This window comes from Nyctereutes procyonoides, unplaced genomic scaffold (assembly GCF_905146905.1).
Source record: "Nyctereutes procyonoides isolate TBG_1078 unplaced genomic scaffold, NYPRO_anot_genome, whole genome shotgun sequence".
NCBI classification, from domain to species: domain Eukaryota; kingdom Metazoa; phylum Chordata; class Mammalia; order Carnivora; family Canidae; genus Nyctereutes; species Nyctereutes procyonoides.
The window spans coordinates 31,095,328-31,101,598 of NW_026575132.1; the positions used below are offsets into that span (position 1 = coordinate 31,095,328).

Genomic DNA, 6,271 nt, shown 5'->3' on the forward strand with positions numbered 1-6,271 from the left:
GCATGGAGCCTGCTTCTGTCTCTGCCTCTCTCTCTCTCTCCCTCCTCTCTCTCTCTCTCTCTCTCTCTGTGTGTGTGTGTGTGTGTGTTTCTATGAATAAATAAAAAATAAAAATAAACCCAAAATCTAAAAAAAAGAAAACTACTAAATAAAATAAAATAATAAAGTAAAATAAAATAAATATAAAATAAAATAAAATAAAATAAAATAATAAAATGAGTCTCTTGTAGATAGAAAATAGATGGGTCTTACTTTTTTATCCAGTCTGAACCCTGCACCTTTTTATGGGGTCATTAAGCCCATTCACATTCAGAGTTACTATTGAAAGATATGAATTTAGTGTCATCATAATACCTATTCAGTCCGTTTTTGTGGATTTTTTCTTTGGAGTTCCTCTTTCTTTTACAGAGTCCCCCTTAATATTTCTTGCAGAGCTGGTTTGGTGGTCACATATTCTTTCAGTTTCTGCCTATCTTGAAAGATCTTTATCTCTCCTTCTGTTCTGAATGAGAGCCTTGCTGGATAAAGTATTCTAGGCTGCAAGTTCTTCTCATTTAGGACCCTGAATATATCCTGCCAGCCCTTTCTGGCCTGCCACGTCTCTGTGGAGAGGTCTGCTGTTAACCTAATACTTCTTCCCATAAATGTTAGGGATCTCTTGTCTCTTGCTGCTTTAAGGATCTTCTCTTTATCTTTGGAATTTGCAAGTTTCACTATTAAATGTCAGGGTGTTGAATGGTTTTTATTGATTTTAGGGGGAATCTCTCTATCTCCTGGATCTGAATGCCTGTTTCCCTCCTCAAGTTAGAGAAGGTCTCAGCTATGATTTGTTCAAATACAGTTTCTGGTCCTCTGTCCCTTTCTGCACTCTCTGGAACCCCAATTAAACATAGATTTTTCCTTCTGAGGCTGTCATTTATTTCCCTTACCTTTTCCTCATGATCTTTTAATTGTTTTTCCCTTTTTTCCTCAGCTTCCTTCCTTACCATCAACTTGTCTTCTATGTCACTCACTCTTTTTTCTACCTCATTAACCCTCATCATTAGGACCTCCAGTTTGGATTGCATCTCATTTAATTGATTTTTAATTTCGGCCTGATGAGATCTAAATTCTGCAGTCATGAAGTCTCTTGAATCCTTTATGCTTTTTTCCAGAACCACCAGTAGGTTTAAAATTGTGCTTCTGAATTTCCTTTCTGACATCGAATTGTAATCCAAATTCTACAACTCTGTGGGAGAGAGGACTATTTCTCATTCTTTCTTTCGTGGTGAGTTCTTCTTTCTAGTCATTTTGCTCAGTGCAGAGTTGCTAAAAACAAGTTGTACTTGATAGAAGCACAAACTCTTCTCACTGTAGTGTTCCAGCTGTTCTTTTCTTAAATCTCAGGCCAAATTTGTAGGTTTTCAGGATGATTTGAAAGTTATCTAGGTAAGTTGGTGGGGACAGGTGATTTGGGGACCCTACTCTTCTGCCATCTTGTCCCATTCCCTAAAGTTTTATCTTTTATTTATTTTTTGACTGTTTATAAACATTTTGAATTTAAAAAAAAAATATCACAACCATGAACATTGTTACCGCTAGAGGCCCTCTTGGTTCTCCACATTGATAGTGAGTACGCTCACAAGGGGTTCCCATTGTTTAGTCTTCTGTTAAACAGCCATCTTTAAAAGAAGGGAAAAAAAACTCAGCACATTACCACTTAACTTGTTTCAATATTTCTTCACAAATGGTGAAAAATACTAAAGTACAGACAACATGCAGTGGCCAATATTATAAATATGGAATTATAAATTTAAAACATTTTCCGGTTTAAGAAATAAATTTGTTAGTCAATGCAGCTCTCAGGTTCTCTGCATCTAGTAGGGCCAGTCTCTGGACTCCTGAAGGTGCTTGCCTTTATCCATTTCTCCAGGTCCTCCACGCCTGCCTCTTCTTCCTCCCATCTGTTCCATCAAAGGTCCAGGGGGCCCACCAGGGCCGCCTTGTCTTTCTCCACCAAAGCCACCTGGGTCCATGCCCTCGCCACCACGGAAGTCCCCTCTGTCTCCACCGCAGCCACCTCTGAACATCCCATCAAAACCATTGCAGTTCATGAGGCCACCTCTTCCTCCCTGCATGCCACCAGGGCCACATCTGCCACGGTCATCCCCTGGGGGTGGGAAGGGTGGTGGAAGGAAGCCTTCAGGCTTCGGGGCCTTACACTGGTTACATTCTGTTATCCAGGTGAAGTTCTGGTTTCCACACCCCGGATTGGTCACTGCCAGTCCCCAGCTCGTGCTGGATGTTTCCTCCTCCGGATGAGTTCCTTCAGGAACCCTGGGGTCCTCTTGGGGGAAAGCCACCTCTGTCTCCTCCACGGCCTCCCATGAGACCCATGGGGCTCCCAGGACCTCCTGAGCCCCCTGGACCTCCACAGAGTCGCAGTGGCATCCCTCTGCCCTCACGGGGAGGCATACCATCCCACATGCTGTTCATCAGAGGCTTCTTCCAAGCTAGAGAAACCTTAAGTTTGCTTCCTTGAAAATCTTTCCCATCAAACCACTCCGTAGCAGCCTTGGCAGTTGGTGGGTCTTCATAGGACACTGTAGCATCACCTTTGGGCTTTCCTGTTTCCTTGTCCAAGTAGATATGGATCATGGGTTGTCTGGTTCTCTTGTTCATCTTAACAACTCTGCACTGCTTAAAGAAATCAGCCAGATCATCTGGAGTCACATTGTCATTTAAGCCTTACACATAAATTGCATTGTTGTCAGAGTCTTCATCTGGATCTGCAGGTCGGCCTAGATCAAGATCTGGTCCTTCATCCATGGGTCCACCAGGCTTACTGAAGCCACTTCACTCTCCGCGCTGCCCATTCCACCGCGTCCTCCTCCCCACCCACCTCTGCTCATGCCTCCACGATCAAATCCCCCTCTTCCCCTGCCCTAGTTATCAGGGCCACTCATGCTCCAGTTCTCTCCTGGTCCAGAAAATCCTCCAGACTCTTGCCCATAAACACCCATGCTATTGGGGTGGTCATGTCAGAATGAACTCTGCTGCCTGTAGCGGCTGCTCTGTTGGCTATATTGACTTGGAGTCTGGCTGTAGGATCCAGTTTGGGGGGGATCCAATTAGTGGGCGGCTGCTGCTTACAGCTGCTTTGTTGACCATAGCATACTCTGCTGTCCATAGCTGTTTGGCTGCTCACAGGTGTTCTGCTGAGAGTAACTGCTCTGATCATAATTAGTCAGCTGTGTAGAGGAGTAGCTGGTAGGAGGATAAGATGGTTGTGCTGTGACTGGCTGCATGGGGTAGCTCCCAGGTACCTGGGGATAACTGTAGTTATTCTGTCCATATCCTAGGATGGGTTGGTTGTAAACCCCTGTGCTAGGTTGAGATTGACTAGTCTCAGCAGGTTGCAGGTCCGGTGGCTGCTGCCCATAGGCTGGGTATGCAGGCTGAGTGCCATATGCAGACTGAGCTGCATAGGAGGCCTGGGTGGTAGTGACAGTAGCAATGGTGGTATCATAAGCACCAGTGCCGTACTCCTGGACAGGCTAACTATATGCCTGGGGGGCAGCTGGAGTAGTATAACCAGAGGGAGGCTGTCCATAAGAAGTTGTATAGGTGGTCTGCCCATAGGTCGTAGTGGTCTGAGCCTGGGTATAGCTGACATCAGTGAGCTGTCCATAAGTTCCATAACTTTGCTGCCCATATGCCTGGGTGGTCTGTGCATATCCTTGAGTTAGTTGGTGGTGTATGCACTGTAGCTCTGCTGAGCTGCAGCTTGGCTATAGATATTGTAATCCGTGGATGCCATTTTCTCTTCTTCCTTCTTATTCCCAAAGTCAAAGTTTTAAATTTTAATAGCTATTGAAGATTTTCCTTTATGTATTTTACCAATTTAGAGATTTAATAACAATATTTGAGATTTCCTTTTTTGGTAGGGGGAGGTTTAGTTTTCATGTTTTATCAATTTTGTCAACATGATATACTATCAGACTTCTGAATCTTTGCCAGTCATATAGGTAAATGAAAGAATTTTGTTATACTTACACTTGTATTTTTTAGATGATAGTTTTACTATTTATTAATATGTTCAAGTTTCACTTTCATTACATTAATAATGAATTCCCTATTCATATACTTTGCTAATTTTTCTACTGCCTTGTTGGGCACTTACCAATACACTTTATTCTTTACAAAATAAAGATATAACTGGTACAAATAATACTGCTTTTCACATAGTTTCATTTTTAATATTGTAATATGCTTTTAAAATAACAATAAAACAAACCCACTATGGAAAATCATGTCAGATATCAGTCCTTTTTTTTTTATAACTTTATGACTTTAGGATTTTTTTGGTCCAACTTAATGTGATAGCTTATGTCTGATAACTGAAAACCCAAGTAGATCCAATGGTGAAGAATTTTAAAGTGGAAGAATGTATCTTTGGCAGTACAAAGAATTGAACAAGTCAAATAGCCACTCATAAATTCTCATTTCCCTCCTCCTCCCAGTGATGTTCTCATTCCCCATCCCCTCCATTTCCCCCATGTCCTTCCCTCTTCCTCAACTAGAATACTCGACTAGTGTTCTCATAGTTGACAATACTGAGGATCAGAATGGCAAAATGACTTGATTTTTCAAGACTGTTATCAGTACTTCTCCACTTTCACCAGCAAGTCAATTAAAAGGAAAAAAATTCTATCAACAATGTCATGACTGCATTAATGTTTATTGTGAATTTTTAAGTTTTTGACACTGCATAAAAATATATAAAAAGTAGTCAAGTTTAATAGATCATTATCACATTTGATATTGTATAAATGAACCAAAAACTCTAAATTTCTTGAAATTAGCTGATAAGCATTGTCATGGTTCAAAAAGACTATGTGTTCATATATGAAACTCCAGTTTGCACTAGGATTTAGTATGAAGAGTTAATTTCTATGTGTATAGCCACTAATTTATGTCTTATAATTGAAATACTGAATCCAGAATGATGATAGTTATAAGCCTTCTGTTTTCTGTTAAGCAATTCTTCTCTTCATTATTAAAATACATTTAGACTTCCTGTTACAAGGCCTTTTTCATGATGTAAATCACAGGAAGAAATCTATGAGAAAAATTTGGCTGTCAAATGAAATACTAGTAATAGATTTTTTCATCTTTATTATTAGATGTACACAAATTTTACTTTTCTTCTGTTTTTCAAGAAATATGACAGGATAGATTTCAGATTTTGTCATCAAATAATTTTTGTCATTTTTTGCATTGATATATTTTAGATACACATGGAACTTTTAAACTTTTTCTGTGAATAACAAAGAATTCATTGTAACAAATTATTTCTACTTAAAAATAAGTAAACTTAGATAATAAATATACAGACATTCTTCAACTTATGATGGTTTGACTTACAATTTTTTTACTTTATGATAGGGTGAAAATGATAAGGATTCAGTAGAAACTGTACTTTGAATTTTGATCATGCCTGTGCTAATGATATGTGGTACAATATTCTTGCATGATGCTGGGCACGCACAGTTCCCAGTCAGCCACATGATCATAAGGATAAACATCCAATATGTTCACCACCATTTTGTACCCATACAGGCAGTCTGTTATTTACTTTCAGTATAGTATTCAATAAATTACGTGAGATGTGAATACTTTATTATAAAAGGCTTTGTGTTAGATGATTTTGTCCAATTGTAGGCTAATGTAAGTGTTCTAAGCACATTTAAGGTAGTTTAGACTAAGCTTTTATGTCCAGTAGCTTAGATGTATTAAATGCATTTTCACCTTATGATATTTCAACTTACAATGGAAGGAAGTAGAACCATCATACTTCAAGGAAAGTCTGCATACACTGTTGATAGCAGTAAATATGTAGAAAAAGCTTTATAATGAGTATAAGTGCATATAAAATGATCTAAAGCAAGGCAAAAATAGTATATAGGGAAGATTATAAATAGCCAAATGCAATTGACCCTTGAACAATGCAGGTCTTAGAGACATCAACCACCACACAGTTGAATATCCAGGTATAACTTTTGACTCCCCCCAATTTAACTACTAATAGCCTACTATTGATTGGAAGCCTTACTAGTAACATAACAGTCAATTAGCACATATTTTATATGTTATATACATTATATACTGTATTCTTATAATAAAGTAAGCTCAAGATAAAGAAAATAATAAGGCAGATAAAAATAAATTTACAGTATTATACTGTATTTATATAAAAAATCCACTCAAGTGAACCCATACAGTTCAAATC

General features: G+C 38.9%; 1 pseudogene; it reads right to left on the minus strand.

Annotated features, from left to right (window-relative positions):
- Window positions 1–1,856: 1,856 nt before the first annotated feature.
- On the minus strand, window positions 1,857–3,799 carry LOC129523010 (RNA-binding protein EWS-like; annotated as a pseudogene).
- Between the last annotated feature and the right edge of the window lie 2,472 nt (window positions 3,800–6,271).